Here is a 21,176-nt window from a genome sequence, read left to right as displayed (position 1 = left end):
GAGCAAGGCCCCGTCAAATGCGCAGCCCTGGGTGCCTCTGGGTAGGCGTTCCTCACCCTACTCCTTAGGGATGTGGCAGGTGCTCTTACTGAGTTCATCCCATTTCAAATGCCAGTGGAATTTTGGTCTCACTGTATTTGACTTGACAGCACATTTCCTACATGCCTCTCCTCGCAGCCCTCCCTTCTTCCTTCTAGAACACTCTACACACTGGATCTTAGCCCCCGTGACAGTCCACACCTCTCTCCTTTGCCAATTGTGCCATGGTCTCTAGTCTTGAAAAAGTGTTCTGTGTTCCCTAATTTCTCTTCCTGCATTTGCTGTTAAATCCATTCTGCTGAAGCTGCTCTTCAGGTCACCTGTGGCAGGGAGTGATGTGTCGCCTCGGTCCTCGCCTGAAGTTAGCATCCTTTGCAGTCCTTGAGCACTCCTCAAGAAACACCTCCCTTGGCTTCCAAAACACCGAGTTGGCCTGGTTTTCTCCTGTGTTTCTGGCCACTCCTCGTTCTCTTTTGCTGCTTTTTCTCACCTTCCTGAAACCCCTGGGGTGCCCAGAGCTGTCTTTAGACCTGTTCTCTTGGCCACATTTGTCCTCAGTCTCACAGTGGCTGAGGGGATCCCCCTCCCTCCCCCTTTCTCGCCTGACTAAGGGGAAGAAGTCAGGTTGCAGTGACTGCTGTGTGTGCTCGGAGCATCCAGGCTTCCCCTGGCACAACTGTCACATTTCGTTGTAATTGTGTCTTTTCCTCACTCCAAGACAAACGGAGTTGTCTCTTTGGTGTGTGGGTGCATCCCCGGCAACTAGAACAAGGCCTGACGTAAGCGCCTACCTCATGGAGTTAGAAAAGGCAAGAAGGAAACCATCACTAATGCCACGTGGCGAAAGTGGCATTGTGGATACCACATATGTGCAAACGCATCTTCTAGTGATTCTGTAGACGGGTAATTGTGGCTTATGATAAAATATCAGTGTCTCATACCCCAATTCAAATGCTCTGTTTCGAAGAACTCACAGAAAATGATGGGCTGTGGGGAACTAAAGGCTCAGAATGGGCCTGGGGGTGCCGAGGATGCTGTGGACAGTGTAAACACAGGCCCCGCCCTGAGGGCCTTGAGATCTGTGGGGGAAGACGAGCACTGCATGGTCACAGAAGTAGATGACAATAGCTGATGAAGACCCATAGATGGGAAATACACATTCCAGTAAAATGATCTGACTTACGAAGACCTAACTTAGGTTTATTCTGTAGCTACAGATTCCACTTCTGTGGAAGTAGGGGTTGGAAGTTGTAGGAAATAATTTAGAGATGAAACAACCTTTTCCTCTGTCTTAGCTGCTGTAACAGTACCACTGATTGGGTGGTTTCTAAACAACAGGCATTTGTTTCTGGAGGCTGGAAGTCCAGGATCAGGGTGCAGGTTCTGGTGAGGCCTTCTTCCAGGCTGCAGATGGCCAACTTCTCGTTGTGTCTTCACGTGGTGGAGAGAGCTCTGGGGCCCCCATTATAGAAGAACTAATTCCATCATGACCTAGTTAACCTCCAAAGGCACCCCTCCAATACCATCACCTTGGGGGTGAGGATTTCAAATGCTAATTTGTGGGGGACACATACATTCAATCCATAACAACCACAAACCAGGAGACTCTAGTGTTCAGTATTAGTACAGCTCCTAACACTCCTGAGTAGCTATGTCCGTCTTGGGGTCTAAGTGGTCCTTTGCAGGTTCTGAGGAACCTTCACTGGCCCCTTGCTGCCTTCAGCATCCTGAGAGGGGGTCATCCAATGCCACCAGACCAGCTTCAGGAGAGCACGTCTGCAGATGCTGATGCAGGTTAAGCCCCCTTCTCTTTGAAGTAGCTATTCCAAGCCTCCACTCGGCTCACTTCAGGCTTCTCTTCATCATCATCCAAACAATGGCAAACCCTGTAATACAAAGGGCTTGTCATGAACAAATGCAAGAGAAGTGAGCTTGCCAGGGTGACCTCTGATTTGGAAGATGGTCAGCTCAGCGTTTCCAGCATCTAGACTGCTCTGAACATAATGACTTCAAACAACCATTTATCCCTAAGATTCTGCTGGGCTGGCTCCGCACTCACGCTCGTGGTCAGCTGGCGGCTGGCGGGGCCCAGTGGCCTCCCTCACACCTGCCCGCTGGCTGGCGCTAAGCTGGGCGACAGGCGACTGGCCCGTGTGTTTCTGCCTCTGCAGCTAACCCGGATTTGTTCATTTCCAAAAACAGTGCGCCCAAGTTTTTCAAGCTGCTGCTTGCTCCACGCTTTGCTACCATCCCACGGGTCAAAGCAATTCATAAGGCCAGTCCCAACGCAAAGGCTGGAGGAAGGCACAGCCTCTCGGTGGGAGGGGCTGTCGAGTCACATTGCAAAGGCGTAGATGCAGGGAGGGGAAGAAACTGGCCATTTGCAGTAGAAGTTGAGTCTTCCGGGTCACACAGCCTTAGTATACATCTTTGCGTCTGTGAAACTTCTCCCCATCTGGATCAAGACTGCCCCAACTTGATCTTTGAGGATCATCCCCAAAATTTATAAGCAAGAGAATTACCCGGCAAATGTGAAGACTCCTGCTCTGACCAATACACTCCACCTGAATCCCAAAAGAGCCTAGGAAATGGCCTGTATCAGTCAGGGGTCAGCCGGAAATGGCATCTAAATTGGCTAGCTGAGGAGCGTTCAGTAAAGGAGCTGTTTGCCAGGGTGCAGACAGGGTTAGGCATGATACAACCCGGGCGGCTAGCAACATCGGGGAGCCTTTAATGCCCCCAAACCTGAGAGCAGTTACCAGGACCTGGGGAGAGGGCCGCTCGACAGAGACCAGCCTTCAATAGAGACAGCCAGCTCTCAGTGACCCAGCGAGAAGGACCATGATAAATGACCTTAGTCTCCTCCCACCCACCAGCCTTCTGCCCGTGCCTCCCATTGGCTGAGCCCAGCTGAAGGCGTGAGCCTCTGGGGATGGCATTAATATCTCTTTCTGTTTCTTTTTTTGAGATGGAATCTCACTCTGTGACCCAGGCTGAGTGCAGTGGCGCGGTCTCGGCTCACTGCAACTTCCGCCTCCCGGGTTCAAGCCACTCTCCTGCCTCAGCCTCTTGAGTACCTGGGATTATAGGCACACACCACCACGCCCAGCTAATTTTTGTATTTTTAGTAGAGACAGGGTTTCACCTTGTTGGCCAGGGCGGTCTCAAACTCCTGACCTCAGTGATCCTCCTGCCTCGGCCTCCCAAAGTGCTGGCATTACAGGCATGAGCCACTGCACCCGGCTTTAATACCTGCTAAGCTCATTAACCCATGCCTGCACTCAAGGTGACTGTTAGGGGTTGAGTTGTGTCCCCCAAAATGTGCTGAGGTCCTGCCCCCAGTACCTGTGAACATGCCCTTATTTGGAAATAGAATCTCAGCAGATGTAATCCAGTTAAGATGAGATCTGCTGAGAGGGTGGGCCCTGAGCCAATGTGATTACTGTATGAGTTGGCTAGGGTTGCTGTAACAAGATGCCACAGACTGGGTGCCTTCAACCACAGACATTTATTCCCTCACAGTTCTGGAGGCTGGAAGTTGGAGGTGGTGCTGCAGGACTCTCCTCCAAGGCCTCAATTCTTGGCTTGCAGATGGCCACCCTCCTGCTGCCTGGTCACAGGGTCTTTTCTTTGTCACAGTTACCCCTCCTGCCTCTCTGTGTCCTAATCTCTTCTTACAAGTACGTCAGTCTTACCAGATTAGGGCCCACTCTAATGGCCTCTTCTTAATTACTTCTTTAAAGACTGTCACCAAATATAGTCACATTCTGGACTACTGAGGGTTAAGGCTCCAACATATGAATTTTAGGGGGGACAATTCAGCTCGTAACAATTGGTGTCCTTATAAAAGAGAAGAGGCCAGCCATGGTGGCTCAAGCCTGTAATCCCAGCACTTTGGGAGGCTGATGTGGGCAGATCACTTGAAGTCAGGAGTTCAAGACCAGCCTCGCCAAAATGGCGAGACCCCATCTCTACTAAAAATACAAAAATTAGTCGGACATGGTGGCGTGCACCTGTAATCCCAGCCTCCCAACTGGGAAGCTGAGGCAGGAGAATCGCTTGAACCCAGGAGGCAGAGGTTGCAGTGAGCCGAGATCCCGCCACTGCACTCTGTTCAGCCTGGGTGACAAAACGAGACTCTAAATAAATAAATAAATAAAAGAGACGCAGACACTGAAAGAAGGTGACACATGAAGGCCTGGGGGACAGAGCGAGACTCTGTCTAAATAAATAAAAAATAAAAGAGACGCAGACACTGAAAGAAGGTGACACATGAAGGCCTGGGTGACAGAGCGAGACTCTGTCTAAATAAATAAATAAATAAATAAATAAAAGAGACACAGACACTGAAAGAAGGTGACCACGTGAAGCCCACGGCAGAGACCGGAGTGACGCAGCCACAGCCACAAGCCAAGGAAAGCCTGGGGCCACCAGAAGCTGAAAGAGGCAAGGAAGGATTCTCCCCTCAAGGCCAGGAGGGAGCATGGCCCTGCCGACACCTTCAGTTTGGCCTCAGAAACTGAGAGAAGCAATGCCTGTAGTTCTAAGCCACCCAGTTTGTGGTCATTTGTTCTAGCAGCCACTGGAAGTGAATACAGTGGCCTTTGGCAAGTTCAACTGTCGGAATTTCCCTCCCATGTGACGAGATGTGTCCCAAGGCTCAGGGCACACGCGAGTTGCATGGATGTACCACGTGTAGCTTGCTCAGCACCCCTTCCCAACAATGCTCCCCAGAGATGCTCCAGAGGACATTCCTTCATCAGAGCATAAAGCAAGTGCTGGCGGGAGAACCAGGACTCTTGCAGCAACATGGGAGGAAGGCCGGCTGAGGGCAGTGGGACTGTGCCATGCTGGATGAGGTCTGTCTGCCCCTCCACATCTACTCTCCACCCGGTTCCAGCCCCAGGAGGCTGACCTGTATGCATGCAGGGAGCCCTTCTATGCAGTCCATTCAGGCCCTCTCCTGGGGTGCTGTCCCTAGGCCACCTTGACTGCGGGCATAGGTAACTTTCTCAGTGGATACGAACACCACCGCAGGTGCTCTGGCCAGCACAGTAAACCCTGAATTCCTTTTCCTGAAGTTGGGCTCTAGCAAGCCTTAGGATCCATTCTCCTCCTGACACCCTTGGAGTCCGTGGCCGTGATTCTTCCCAGACTCCTGCCACAGGGATGGATGAAGTCCTACTACATTTTCAGTGATGGCTATGTACAGTGAGCCTTGTACTTTTCGACCTGGGATTTTCTGGAATCAGACTCTTTCCATTGCCTGGAGGTTGTGAGGGGCGATGAGAATGAGGCCTGCAGGATCAGCAGCAGCTGGAGAGACAACTGTCCCAGTACCTTAAGTGAAAGCTGTTTCTGCAGGAGGAAGGCAGGGGGCTGAGATGAAGGGATTTGGAGGCCCAGCGTTCTCAATTCTCAGCCTCCTTTGTGATGACCCATATTTCAGGGTCCCGCTCCTTTCCCGTCAGTGCCCTTAGCATTAGAGACCTGACGGGTCAGCATTTCATTGGCAATGCTGCTCTGCAGACCTTAAAGCCAGGCCTGGGCTGGGCTTCAGCCATTTCTCTCCTGCAACTACAGGGGATGGGGGAATTCCAGCAGGGCTAGAAGTCACAGTATTCACGTCCTGTGGCTGCTAGAACAAATGACCACAAACTGGGTGGCTTAGAACTACAGACGTTGCTTCTCCCACAGTTGCTGAGGCCAAACTTAAGGTGTCGGCAGGGCCATGCTCCCTCCTGGCCTTGACAGGAGGGTCCTTCCTGGCCTCTTTCAGCTTCTGGTGGCCCCAGGCTTTCCTTGGCTTGTGGCTGCACCACTCGTCTCTGCCATGGGCTTCACGTGATCACCTTTCAGTGTCTGTGTCTCTTCTCTTATTTTTTATTTATTTATTTACTTACTTGAGACAGAGTTTCGCTCTGTCACCCAGGCCAGAGCGCAATGGTGGGATCTCAGCTCACTGCAAACTCTGCCTCCTGGGTACAAGCGATTCTCCTGCCTCAGCCTCCCAGTTGGGAGGCTGGGACTATAGCTGGGACTATAGGCACATGCCACCATGTCCGGCTAATTTTTGTATTTTTAGCAGAGACAGGGTCTCACCATGTTGGCCAGGCTGGTCTTGAACTCCTGACCTCAGTTTTCGTCTGTGTTCCGCGTCGGATCCTAAGTAACTTTAACGTGTCCTTTTCCCTGTACACACTCAAGGCCCATCAGAAGCAGCCAGGTGACCCCACCTTCTTCATAGTCATCCTCATTGCCATTGTGCCTGCTTCACAGCCATTTGGCCTCCACTGCCTCGCTCTGCTCTCATCCACTTTCCTCGGCCATGGCCATTGGTATTTTGAATGCCCATGATGCCCCTGCCTGCCATGGAGTAAGCACCAGAGTCCTGCTGCTCATTCCTTATTAAATAGCTGAGCGAGCCTGTCCCCAGTCCCATTTTGAGTGTCTGTCTCCCAAGACCACAATGTTAGTCATTAGGAAAATGCAAATTAAAAACCACAATGAGATAGCACTACACACTTATTGGAAAGGCTAGGCTGGGCGCAGTGGTGGCTCACGCCTGTAATCCCAGCACTTTGGGAGGCTGAGGATGGCGGATCACTTGAGGTCAGGAGTTTGAGACCAGCTTGTCCAACATGGCAAAACCCCATCTCTACTAAAAAGAGAAAAAAAAAATTAGCTGGGCATGGTGGTGCCCACCTGTAATCCACTTGGGAGGCTGAGGCATGAGAATCGCTTGAACCAGAGAGGTGGAGGTTGCAGTGAGCTGAGATCATGCCACTGACTCCAGCCTGAATGACAGAGTGACACTCTGCCAAAAAAAAAAAAGAGCTAAAATTAGACTATTCCAAATGTTAATGAGGATGTGGATGAACTGGAACTCACACACTCCTGGTAGCAACAGAAAATGGAAAACAGTTTGGCAGTACCATAAAAAGTGACATTACACCTACCATATGATCCAGCCATTCCACCCATAAATACCTAAGGGAAATAAAAGCATCTGTCCATACCAAGACTTGCACCTGAATGTTCCCAGCTACTTTACATGTAGTAGCCCAAATTGAAATCAATGCAAATGCTCATCAACAGGTGAATGGATAGATAAATCGTGGTATGTTCATAGAATGGAATGCTATTCAGCAACAAAATGGAATGAACTATTGATGCATGCCACGTGGATGGATTTCAGAATAGTTACGCCATGCGAAAGAAGCCAGGCCAAAACAACAACAACAACAAAAAACACTACATACCATATGATTCCATTTCTACAAAAATCTAGAAAATGCACATTAATTTATAGTGATGGAGTGCAGATCAGTGGTTGCCTGAGGTGGAGGTGGGGAACAGGGAGGGAAGGAGGAAAAGGTGGTTCAAGAAAACTTTTCAGGGTAATAGACAAGTCTGCTGTCTTGGTGGTGATGGTGTCTGTGATACTGTGAAACATATATTTGGTTTTCAACTCTGTTTGCTGGGATACAACTCCTGAAATCCTCAGAATCTTCAAGTGATGTCCTCTCCTATGCTAACGAGTTGACTGGTGGCTGGTAGCTCCCTAGGTAGCTTCGGGATGGGGCTGGTACCGGAAAGACCAAGGCAGGGTTAGAGGGTTGGGACTTCCAGCCCCATTCCCCAACCTCAGGGAGGGGAGAGAGGCTGAAGGTTGAGTTGACCACCAATGGCCAGTGATGTAGTCAATCGTGCCTGTGAAATGAAGCTCCCATAACAACCCAAGAGGACTGGATTTGGGGAGATTTCAGACAGCCGAACATTTGGAGGCTTACAAGGAAGTGAACAACACCTCATCCATGTGCCAGGAGGGTAGTGCCTCCCAACTCCACCAGGACAGAGGCTCCGGTCCTCAGGACCCTTCCAGACCTCTCCCTGTGTCTCTCTTTATCTGGCTGTTTATCTGTGTCCTTCAAAATATCCTTTGTAATGAACTAGTAAACATAAATGTTTCCCTGAGTACTGTGAGCCACTCTAGCAAATTCACTGAACGAAAGAGGGGTTGTGGGAACCCTAGTTCATAGTCACAACGTCCAAAGGCCCAGACTTACACGTGCCTGAGTGTGGACAGGACCCATCTGGGGCACTGAGCCCTCAACCTGTATCTGACGCTATCTCCAGGTAGATGGTGTCAGAATTGAATTGGAAGACACCTAGCTGATGTTGGCTGCAGAATTGATTGGTTGCTTCTTGGTGGGGAAAACACAACCCCCAACACATTTGATCACAGAAACCCTCTGTGATGATTGTTATGGTGTGAAAGCAGGGGAAAAACACAGGTGAGTTGGTTTTTCCACACATGGCGTCACAGGTGTATATGTCAGCACTTAAACTGTACATTTTACACGTGGCGCCACAGGTGTATATGTCAGCACTTAAACTACATTTTACACATGGTGTCACAGGTGTATATGTCAGCACTTAAACTACATTTTACACGTGGTGTCACAGGTGTATATGTCAGCACTTAAACTACATTTTACACGTGGCGTCACAGGTGTATATGTCAGCACTTAAACTACATTTTACACGTGGCATCACAGGTGTATATGTCAGCACTTAAACTACATTTTACACATGGTGTCACAGGTGTATATGTCAGCACTTAAACTACATTTTACACGTGGCGTCACAGGTGTATATGTCAGCACTTAAACTACATTTTACACATGGCGTCACAGGTGTATATGTCAGCACTTAAACTGTACATTTTACACATGGTGTCACAGGTGTATATGTCAGCACTTAAACTACATTTTACACATGGCGTCACAGGTGTATATGTCAGCACTTAAACTACATTTTACACATGGCGTCACAGGTGTATATGTCAGCACTTAAACTACATTTTACACATGGCGTCACAGGTGTATATGTCAGCACTTAAACTACATTTTACACATGGCGTCACAGGTGTATATGTCAGCACTTAAACTACATTTTACACATGGCGTCACAGGTGTATATGTCAGCACTTAAACTACATTTTACACATGGCGTCACAGGTGTATATGTCAGCACTTAAACTACATTTTACACATGGTGTCACAGGTGTATATGTCAGCACTTAAACTACATTTTACACATGGCATCACAGGTGTATATGTCAGCACTTAAACTGTACATTTTGCACATGGCGTCACAGGTGTATATGTCAGCACTTAAACTGTACATTTTACACATGGCGTCACAGGTGTATATGTCAGCACTTAAACTACATTTTACACGTGGCGTCACAGGTGTATATGTCAGCACTTAAACTACATTTTACACATGGCATCACAGGTGTATATGTCAGCACTTAAACTGTACATTTTACACATGGCGTCACAGGTGTATATGTCAGCACTTAAACTACATTTTACACGTGGCGTCACAGGTGTATATGTCAGCACTTAAACTGTACATTTTGCACATGGTGTCACAGGTGTATATGTCAGCACTTAAACTACATTTTACACGTGGCGTCACAGGTGTATATGTCAGCACTTAAACTACATTTTACACATGGCGTCACAGGTGTATATGTCAGCACTTAAACTGTACATTTTACACGTGGCGTCACAGGTGTATATGTCAGCACTTAAACTACATTTTACACATGGCGTCACAGGTGTATATGTCAGCACTTAAACTGTACATTTTACACGTGGCGTCACAGGTGTATATGTCAGCACTTAAACTACATTTTACACATGGTGTCACAGGTGTATATGTCAGCACTTAAACTACATTTTACACATGGTGTCACAGGTGTATATGTCAGCACTTAAACTACATTTTACACGTGGCGTCACAGGTGTATATGTCAGCACTTAAACTACATTTTACACATGGCGTCACAGGTGTATATGTCAGCACTTAAACTACATTTTACACATGGCGTCACAGGTGTATATGTCAGCACTTAAACTGTACATTTTGCACATGGCGTCACAGGTGTATATGTCAGCACTTAAACTACATTTTACACGTGGCGTCACAGGTGTATATGTCAGCACTTAAACTACATTTTACACATGGCGTCACAGGTGTATATGTCAGCACTTAAACTACATTTTACACATGGCGTCACAGGTGTATATGTCAGCACTTAAACTACATTTTACACATGGCGTCACAGGTGTATATGTCAGCACTTAAACTGTACATTTTGCACATGGCGTCACAGGTGTATATGTCAGCACTTAAACTGTACATTTTGCACATGGTGTCACAGGTGTATATGTCAGCACTTAAACTACATTTTACACGTGGCGTCACAGGTGTATATGTCAGCACTTAAACTACATTTTACACATGGCGTCACAGGTGTATATGTCAGCACTTAAACTGTACATTTTACACGTGGCGTCACAGGTGTATATGTCAGCACTTAAACTACATTTTACACATGGCGTCACAGGTGTATATGTCAGCACTTAAACTGTACATTTTACACGTGGCGTCACAGGTGTATATGTCAGCACTTAAACTACATTTTACACATGGTGTCACAGGTGTATATGTCAGCACTTAAACTACATTTTACACATGGTGTCACAGGTGTATATGTCAGCACTTAAACTACATTTTACACGTGGCGTCACAGGTGTATATGTCAGCACTTAAACTACATTTTACACATGGCGTCACAGGTGTATATGTCAGCACTTAAACTGTACATTTTACACGTGGTGTCACAGGTGTATATGTCAGCACTTAAACTACATTTTACACATGGCGTCACAGGTGTATATGTCAGCACTTAAACTGTACATTTTACACGTGGCGTCACAGGTGTATATGTCAGCACTTAAACTACATTTTACACATGGTGTCACAGGTGTATATGTCAGCACTTAAACTACATTTTACACGTGGTGTCACAGGTGTATATGTCAGCACTTAAACTACATTTTACACGTGGTGTCACAGGTGTATATGTCAGCACTTAAACTACATTTTACACATGGTGTCACAGGTGTATATGTCAGCACTTAAACTACATTTTACACATGGTGTCACAGGTGTATATGTCAGCACTTAAACTGTACATTTTACACATGGTGTCACAGGTGTATATGTCAGCACTTAAACTACATTTTACACATGGCGTCACAGGTGTATATGTCAGCACTTAAACTACATTTTACACATGGTGTCACAGGTGTATATGTCAGCACTTAAACTACATTTTACACGTGGCGTCACAGGTGTATATGTCAGCACTTAAACTACATTTTACACGTGGCGTCACAGGTGTATATGTCAGCACTTAAACTGTACATTTTACACATGGCGTCACAGGTGTATATGTCAGCACTTAAACTGTACATTTTACACATGGTGTCACAGGTGTATATGTCAGCACTTAAACTACATTTTACACGTGGCATCACAGGTGTATATGTCAGCACTTAAACTGTACATTTTACACATGGTGTCACAGGTGTATATGTCAGCACTTAAACTACATTTTACACATGGCGTCACAGGTGTATATGTCAGCACTTAAACTGTACATTTTACACATGGCGTCACAGGTGTATATGTCAGCACTTAAACTACATTTTACACGTGGTGTCACAGGTGTATATGTCAGCACTTAAACTACATTTTACACATGGTGTCACAGGTGTATATGTCAGCACTTAAACTACATTTTACACATGGCATCACAGGTGTATATGTCAGCACTTAAACTGTACATTTTACACGTGGCGTCACAGGTGTATATGTCAGCACTTAAACTACATTTTACACATGGTGTCACAGGTGTATATGTCAGCACTTAAACTACATTTTACACATGGCGTCACAGGTGTATATGTCAGCACTTAAACTGTACATTTTACACATGGCGTCACAGGTGTATATGTCAGCACTTAAACTACATTTTACACATGGTGTCACAGGTGTATATGTCAGCACTTAAACTACATTTTACACATGGCGTCACAGGTGTATATGTCAGCACTTAAACTGTACATTTTACACATGGCATCACAGGTGTATATGTCAGCACTTAAACTGTACATTTTACACATGGCGTCACAGGTGTATATGTCAGCACTTAAACTACATTTTACACATGGCGTCACAGGTGTATATGTCAGCACTTAAACTACATTTTACACATGGCGTCACAGGTGTATATGTCAGCACTTAAACTGTACATTTTACACATGGCGTCACAGGTATATATGTCAGCACTTAAACTACATTTTACACATGGTGTCACAGGTGTATATGTCAGCACTTAAACTACATTTTACACATGGCATCACAGGTGTATATGTCAGCACTTAAACTGTACATTTTACACATGGCGTCACAGGTGTATATGTCAGCACTTAAACTGTACATTTTACACATGGCGTCACAGGTGTATATGTCAGCACTTAAACTACATTTTACACATGGTGTCACAGGTGTATATGTCAGCACTTAAACTACATTTTACACATGGCGTCACAGGTGTATATGTCAGCACTTAAACTACATTTTACACATGGTGTCACAGGTGTATATGTCAGCACTTAAACTACATTTTACACGTGGCGTCACAGGTGTATATGTCAGCACTTAAACTACATTTTACACATGGCATCACAGGTGTATATGTCAGCACTTAAACTACATTTTACACATGGCGTCACAGGTGTATATGTCAGCACTTAAACTACATTTTACACATGGCGTCACAGGTGTATATGTCAGCACTTAAACTACATTTTACACATGGCGTCACAGGTGTATATGTCAGCACTTAAACTACATTTTACACATGGCGTCACAGGTGTATATGTCAGCACTTAAACTACATTTTACACGTGGCGTCACAGGTGTATATGTCAGCACTTAAACTACATTTTACACGTGGCGTCACAGGTGTATATGTCAGCACTTAAACTACATTTTACACATGGTGTCACAGGTGTATATGTCAGCACTTAAACTGTACATTTTACACGTGGCGTCACAGGTGTATATGTCAGCACTTAAACTACATTTTACACGTGGCGTCACAGGTGTATATGTCAGCACTTAAACTACATTTTACACGTGGCGTCACAGGTGTATATGTCAGCACTTAAACTACATTTTACACGTGGCGTCACAGGTGTATATGTCAGCACTTAAACTACATTTTACACGTGGCGTCACAGGTGTATATGTCAGCACTTAAACTACATTTTACACATGGTGTCACAGGTGTATATGTCAGCACTTAAACTACATTTTACACATGGCGTCACAGGTGTATATGTCAGCACTTAAACTACATTTTACACATGGCGTCACAGGTGTATATGTCAGCACTTAAACTACATTTTACACATGGCGTCACAGGTGTATATGTCAGCACTTAAACTACATTTTACACATGGCGTCACAGGTGTATATGTCAGCACTTAAACTGTACATTTTGCACATGGCGTCACAGGTGTATATGTCAGCACTTAAACTGTACATTTTACACATGGCGTCACAGGTGTATATGTCAGCACTTAAACTGTACATTTTGCACATGGCGTCACAGGTGTATATGTCAGCACTTAAACTACATTTTACACGTGGCGTCACAGGTGTATATGTCAGCACTTAAACTGTACATTTTACACGTGGCGTCACAGGTGTATATGTCAGCACTTAAACTACATTTTACACGTGGCGTCACAGGTGTATATGTCAGCACTTAAACTACATTTTACACGTGGCGTCACAGGTGTATATGTCAGCACTTAAACTGTACATTTTACACGTGGCGTCACAGGTGTATATGTCAGCACTTAAACTGTACATTTTACACATGGCGTCACAGGTGTATATGTCAGCACTTAAACTGTACATTTTGCACATGGCGTCACAGGTGTATATGTCAGCACTTAAACTACATTTTACACGTGGCGTCACAGGTGTATATGTCAGCACTTAAACTGTACATTTTACACATGGCGTCACAGGTGTATATGTCAGCACTTAAACTGTACATTTTGCACATGGCGTCACAGGTGTATATGTCAGCACTTAAACTACATTTTACACGTGGCGTCACAGGTGTATATGTCAGCACTTAAACTACATTTTACACGTGGCGTCACAGGTGTATATGTCAGCACTTAAACTACATTTTACACGTGGTGTCACAGGTGTATATGTCAGCACTTAAACTGTACATTTTACACATGGCGTCACAGGTGTATATGTCAGCACTTAAACTGTACATTTTGCACATGGCGTCACAGGTGTATATGTCAGCACTTAAACTACATTTTACACGTGGCGTCACAGGTGTATATGTCAGCACTTAAACTACATTTTACACGTGGCGTCACAGGTGTATATGTCAGCACTTAAACTACATTTTACACGTGGCGTCACAGGTGTATATGTCAGCACTTAAACTGTACATTTTGCACATGGCGTCACAGGTGTATATGTCAGCACTTAAACTGTACATTTTACACGTGGCGTCACAGGTGTATATGTCAGCACTTAAACTACATTTTACACATGGCGTCACAGGTGTATATGTCAGCACTTAAACTACATTTTACACGTGGCGTCACAGGTGTATATGTCAGCACTTAAACTACATTTTACACATGGTGTCACAGGTGTATATGTCAGCACTTAAACTACATTTTACACGTGGCGTCACAGGTGTATATGTCAGCACTTAAACTACATTTTACACGTGGTGTCACAGGTGTATATGTCAGCACTTAAACTACATTTTACACGTGGCGTCACAGGTGTATATGTCAGCACTTAAACTACATTTTACACGTGGCGTCACAGGTGTATATGTCAGCACTTAAACTACATTTTACACGTGGTGTCACAGGTGTATATGTCAGCACTTAAACTACATTTTACACGTGGCGTCACAGGTGTATATGTCAGCACTTAAACTACATTTTACACATGGCGTCACAGGTGTATATGTCAGCACTTAAACTACATTTTACACGTGGTGTCACAGGTGTATATGTCAGCACTTAAACTACATTTTACACATGGCGTCACAGGTGTATATGTCAGCACTTAAACTACATTTTACACGTGGCGTCACAGGTGTATATGTCAGCACTTAAACTACATTTTACACATGGCGTCACAGGTGTATATGTCAGCACTTAAACTGTACATTTTACACATGGCGTCACAGGTGTATATGTCAGCACTTAAACTACATTTTACACGTGGCGTCACAGGTGTATATGTCAGCACTTAAACTACATTTTACACATGGTGTCACAGGTGTATATGTCAGCACTTAAACTACATTTTACACATGGTGTCACAGGTGTATATGTCAGCACTTAAACTACATTTTACACATGGCGTCACAGGTGTATATGTCAGCACTTAAACTGTACATTTTACACGTGGTGTCACAGGTGTATATGTCAGCACTTAAACTACATTTTACACGTGTAGTTTATCGTATATCAATTATACGTCAATAAAACTGTTTTTTAAAAATCCTCAGCCAGGCACAGTGGCTCACGCCTTTAATCCCAGAACTTTGGGAGGCAGAGGTAGGCGGATCACCTGAGGTCAGGAGTTCGAGACCAGCCTGGCCAACATGGTGAAACCCCATTTCTACTAAAAGTACAAAAATTAGCTGGGCATCGTAGTGGGCGCCTGTAATCCCAGCTACTCAGGAGGCTGAAACAGGAGAATCCCTTGAACCCTGGAGGCGGAGGTTGCAATGAGCCAAGATCGCGCCACTGCACTCCAGCCTGGGTGACAGAGGGAGACTCCATCTCAAAAAAAAAAAAAATCCTCTCTGTTCAAATAAGTGGCAAAGTTTCTGTACCCTCATGACACAGGTGGTTCTGGTTCAGGGTCAGAGCTCCCTGTGGGATCTTGGAGTCTCTGTGAGCTTTGCTTCTTTGACATCATAAAAGTTGACCAAAAGTGAAGCAGAGGTGGTTTGGCCTGGAATATGTTTCAGGCAAGCATCATGGGCAGCTCCAGTGCCCTAGCTGAAGTGACACAGCTTCTCACCCTTGTTTCTGATATTTGCTGTCTCATAGGTGAAGCAGTTGGCCTCGCTACTACTAAATACTTTAAAATTATGTGTACTTTTCAGTGGCACAAATGTTCATTTCTGAGTTAACAAATGCTAAGTGGCATACATGTTTTTTTAACCAAGTAAAACATTGACTCAAAAATTTCCCATCTCTACAAAACATTTTGCCGGGTGTGGTGGCTTACGCTGTAATCTCAGCACTTTGGAAGGCTGAGGCGGGTGGATCACGAGGTCAGGAGTTCGAGACCAGCCTGGCCAATATGGTGAAAACCCATCTCTACTAAAAATACAAAAATTAGCTGGGTGTGGTGGCGTGTGCCTGTAGTCCCAGCTGCTCGGGAGGCTGAGGCAGAAGAATCGCTTGAACCCAGGAGGCAGAGGTTGCAGTGAGCTGAGATGGCATCACTGCACTCCAGCCTGGGTGACAGAGCGAGACTCCATCTCAAAACAAAAACAAAACCCCAAGTAATCCAATTTAAAAATGGACAAAAGATCTGAATAGACACTTCTCAAAAGAGGACATACAAATGGCCAACAGGTATTTGAAAAAATACTTAACATCACTAATCATCAGCGAATTGCAAAGCAAAAGCACAATGAGATATCACTTCCACTTCACCCCAGTTAAAATGGCTTTTATCAAAAAGACAAAAAATAACAGATGCTGGCAAGGAGGCAGAGAAAAGAGAACTCGTACGCTGTTGTATAAATTAGTACAGCTATTATGGAGAACAGTATGGAGGTTCCTTTAAAAACTACAAGTAGAACTACCCTATGATCCAGCAGTCCCACTGCTGGGTATGTACCCAAAAGAAGGGAAATCAATATATCGAAGATATGTCTTCAATATCCCACACTTATTGCAGCACTATTCACAATAGCTAAGATATGGAATCAAAAGTGTCCATCCATGAAGCTGGGAGCAGTGGCTCACGCCTGTAATCCCAGCACTTTGGGAGGCCAAGGTGGGCGGATCACTTGAGGTCACGAGTTTGAAACCAGCCTGGCCAACATGGTGAAACCCAGTCTCTACTAAAAATACAAAAATTAGCCAGGCGTTGTGGTGGATGCCTGTAATCCCAGCTACTCAGGAGGCTGAGGCACAAGAATCGTTTGAACCTGGGAGGCAGAGGTTGCAGTGAGCCAAAATTGTGCCACTGCACTCCAGCCTGGGTGACAGAGTGAGACTCTGTTTCCCCCCGCAAAAAAAAAAAAAAAGAAAAAAAGAAAGAAAAGTGCCCATCAATGGATGAATGGATTTTAAAATGTGGTATGTATTCACAATGGAGTATTATTCAGCCATAAAAAGAATAAAATCTTGTCATTTGCAACAACATAAATGGAACTACTAAGGACATGTTAAGTGAAATAAGCCAGGCACAGAAAGACAAATATTGCACTCATATGTGAGACCTTTTTCTCATGGAGATAGAGAATAGAATGGTGATTACCAGGGATTATAAAGAGGGAATGATTAATGGGTACAAAAGTAGAGATAGATTAGAAGGAATATGATCTAGTGTTCAGTAGCACAATAGGGTGACTTTAGTTAATAATTTATTGTGTATTTCAAAGTAACTAGAAGAGTAGAATTGGAATGTTCCTAACACAAAGAAATGATACATGTTTGAGGTGACCAGTTACCCTGATTTGATCATTACACATTGTAGGTTTGTATCATGTACCCATAAATATATATGACTATTACATATCCACAACAATTTTCAAAATACCGAAAAAAAAAGTTGGCAGTTTTAGGAGAATTGCAAAGAAAACAGAAGTCTCAAAGAGGTCAGCAGCCCCTCATGGGGAGGAAGAGGGGCTCACTCCCTTTGCATTGGTGTTGGGGGGCTAGTGAAAGCCCGATGATGTAAACAACCTCTCTGACCTTTAACCCTGGCCCCTCCTCCCACTGCCCCGGATTCTATACCCACCAGCCCCCATGGGACATCAAGATTTGCCCGGCTGAGGGAAGGCACTCTGATGACCTTTTGCATTGTGAGCATGTTTGATGCTGTTGGAGGCAGTGTACCCAAGAGTATCCCGGACAACTCCAGATTTTGTACAGCCACATAGTGCTTATTTGGCTGAGACTTCAGCAGCAAGGGCCTGCAGACAAGCTGTCCTGGGTGACCTCCTCTGCAGCTTGAGATACCCATGCGGATACAGGAAGACAAATCTTCTCAACTAGCACCTACAGCCGTGCGCAATAACTTACGCTGGCTGACAGTTTGCATCTGTTGGGGGATAACTGACCCGTTTCTCACATGAAAGCAGAGACTGTGACTCTCAAACCACTCTGGGTATCAGAATCACCTTGGGTGCTTGCTGAAGTTTAGGGGGAGTTTCCAGCCGGCAGCTTTTAATTCAACTTCTCTCATGTTACAGTGTCACCAGCTGGAGAACCACAAATCCAGAACTAGGGTATCACCTTGGAAAATGCTGGAATAGGCGATAATTAGAAGTAGGTTATTATTAACCATAAAGTAAAATGTCTGACCATTGTTCTTTAAGTCCAAGATTAAAGAACTCCTCACCTCGCAGGAATTAGCTGTATACCACAAGAGGGTGCCATTGTCGCAAAGTTGTAGCACTGCCCCTCCAGCTGTTTGTTATATTCAATACGACATCCAAGGAAATTTTGAAAAATTATTTTTCTATGTTAAAAGGCTAAAAAAAAGACATGACACAAGGCTCTAATAGTATGGAAGGTCCGAGAATAAAGTACAAGGAGGGACACATATAAAACGAGGGAAATAAGGCTGGGTGCCGTGGCTCACGAACCTGTAATCCCAACACTCCGGGAGGCCAAGGCAGGAAGATCACTTGACCAGCCTGGGCAACATAGCAAGACTCCATCTCAAAAGAAAAAAAAAGAAAAGTCAGGCCTGTAGTCCTAGCTACTTGGGAGGCTGAGGTGAGAGGATGGCTTGAGCCTGGGAGGTCAAGGTTGCCATGAGCCAGGATTACTCCATTGCACTCCAGCCTGGGTGACAGAGTGAGACCCTGTCTTTAAAAAAAAAATCACGCCAGGCGCAGTGGCTCACGCCTGTGATCCCAGCACTTTGGGAGGCCAAGGCAGGTGGATCACCTGAGGTCAGGAGTTCGAGACCAGCCTGGCCAACATGGTGAAAACCCGTCTCTACTAAAAATACAAAATTAGGCAGGCATGGTGGCAGGCACCTATAATCCCAGCTACTTGGGAGGCTGAAGCAGGAGAATCGCTTGAACCCAGGAGGCAGAGGTTGCAGTGAGCCAAGATCACGCCTTTACACTCCAGCTGGGCAGCAAGAACAAAACTTCGTCTAAAAAAAACAAAAAGGGCCAGGCACGGTGGCTCCCGCCTGTGATCCCAGCACTTTGGGAGGCCAACGTGGGCAGATCATGAGGTCAAGAGATTGAGGCCATTCTGGCCAATATGGCGAAACCCCTGTCTCTACTAAAAGTACAAAAACTAGCTGGGTGTGGTGGTGCACATCTGTAGTCCCAGCTACTGGGGAAGCTGAGGCAGGAGAATTGTTTGAACTGGGAAGCGGAGGTTGCAGTGAGCTGAGATCGCACCACCGCACTCCAGTCTGGCGACAGAGCGAGACTCTGTCTCAAAGAAAAAAGAATATGTGAGATATATATATATCTCTCTCTCACATATACAACATATATATAAATAATATATATAAACTATATATATATCTCACATATACTATATATAAATTATATATATACAAATTATATATATAAATTATATATATATACACACACACATATCAGTGATATCAAGGATATTTATCAGTGCCCAATTAGGAAATCTTGCACACACACTTCAACTGCCCTCATTTTCCCCACTCCCCATTAGGCCATCACTTTTATTTCTTGTGCATCCCTCTAGCGTTTTGTTATAAAAACACTAGCAAACTTCTTATTCTTTCTGCTTTCTGTTTTGTGCCATTTCAGTAGAGAGAGCACCTCCTTGCTGTGGTTTACAGCTGCACAATAGTTCATTCTCTGACGGGTGCACCTTTGTGTATTTATCCATTCCCCTATACATGAACACTGGGGTCTAATCTTTCACTATCACAAACAGTGTCGCGGAGAATAACCTCGTTCAAGTGTCATTTTGTACTGGTATGGTTGGAGGACAAATCTCAGAAGTAGGACTGTGGGGTCAAAAGTAAATGCACTTATAATTTGTAATGTTGACAGTGAGCCACGATCACTCCACCACACTCCAGCCTGGGTGACAGAGTGAGAGCCTGTCTTTAAAAAAATGAAAATAAAAATTCACACGTATATTCAGACAAAACTGCCCTCCCAGTGGGTTGTATGACTTTGCTCTCCTGAAAGCCTCTATTTCCACAGACTCCTCCAAGGGAATATACATACGGTGATTATTTTGAATTCCTAGAGAGGCCTTAATTGCCAAGTTTGGATAACAACATTTATCACCCATGAGGTGTGCATTAAGAGTATTTATGACCCTAGCATGGGCTTGATAGCATAATAACGGGGTGTATGAAGGATCAATGACTTGGGGCCATTTAGCCGTGAGTATCATGGTGACAGTGTTTTCTCTTGCATTGTACTTTCAGGTGTTTGTAGATCCCTATTTCTGCTGCTTCACTTGTAGCTTAAACCGTCTTCTGCAGTGTGAATGTTTTTCCCAGTTTTACGCTTCATTAGGCCTCCAGTGGGAATAGAGTCTGAGCTGCACATCTGGCCCCAGCTGCGCTGAGCCCTCAGGTAGCCGTGCTGCTGCCCAGCTGTCCAGTGCCTGGGTTCCTACAGCGAGTTCCCTCCTGTGGATGGGAGCTTTGTCTTTGTGCAAACTTCCCAGCTGTGGAAACGCTGGCACCGCTTTAAAGATCAATGCATTTCTTGGCAAGGGATGGGAAAGGCAAACTCCTCCACACAAGGATTAAGTCTTACACCAGAAGCCAATTGTCCTCAGCCTCTGCAGTGAGGTTATCTCCTAAAGAACATTCAGGCTGTTTCCCAGTAGTGCCTGTGCTGGCGGCACCCAACGTTTTCTAGTTACGAAGATCACATCCCATCTGGTGGTCCACAGAGTTGTACTAAATTTAAATTTCTCCTGTGT

The sequence above is a fragment of the Pongo abelii genome, chromosome 16 (assembly GCF_028885655.2).
Source record: "Pongo abelii isolate AG06213 chromosome 16, NHGRI_mPonAbe1-v2.0_pri, whole genome shotgun sequence".
Taxonomy (NCBI): domain Eukaryota; kingdom Metazoa; phylum Chordata; class Mammalia; order Primates; family Hominidae; genus Pongo; species Pongo abelii.
The sequence above is the reverse complement of the archived record's forward strand: the minus strand, read 5'-3'. Positions refer to the sequence as shown.